General features: G+C 68.2%; 1 protein-coding gene across 1 annotated transcript in view; it reads right to left on the reverse strand.

The window, feature by feature from the left end:
• LOC119591922 (protein wings apart-like) overlaps positions 1-280 on the reverse strand; it is a gene marked incomplete at its 3' end in the record, with an annotated part of 17,563 nt that overhangs the window by 16,744 nt on the left and 539 nt on the right.

The raw sequence follows: 280 nt of genomic DNA on the forward strand, positions 1-280 counted from the left end.
TCACTGCTCATGACCAGCTCGTCGTAAATCAACGGAATCTTTAACCCACAAAACCCCATCACAGCAGCACTCCCCCAGGTCTCTGGTTTCTCCCTTGCACTAGAAACCTCCCTGGAAAACCCCGCCGGAAGCCCCCCGCCCCGCGCCCGGGACGAGGGGAAAACGAGAGGGAAACGAGCCCCGGGCCTCCCCGCCCCGCCGAGCAAATCGCGGCTCCTGCGGGGCCCTCCTCGCCTCCGCCTGCGCCCCCTGCCGCAGGCCCGGGCGGCGCCGAGGGGCA

The sequence above is a fragment of the Penaeus monodon genome, chromosome 29 (assembly GCF_015228065.2).
Source record: "Penaeus monodon isolate SGIC_2016 chromosome 29, NSTDA_Pmon_1, whole genome shotgun sequence".
Lineage (NCBI taxonomy): Eukaryota > Metazoa > Arthropoda > Malacostraca > Decapoda > Penaeidae > Penaeus > Penaeus monodon.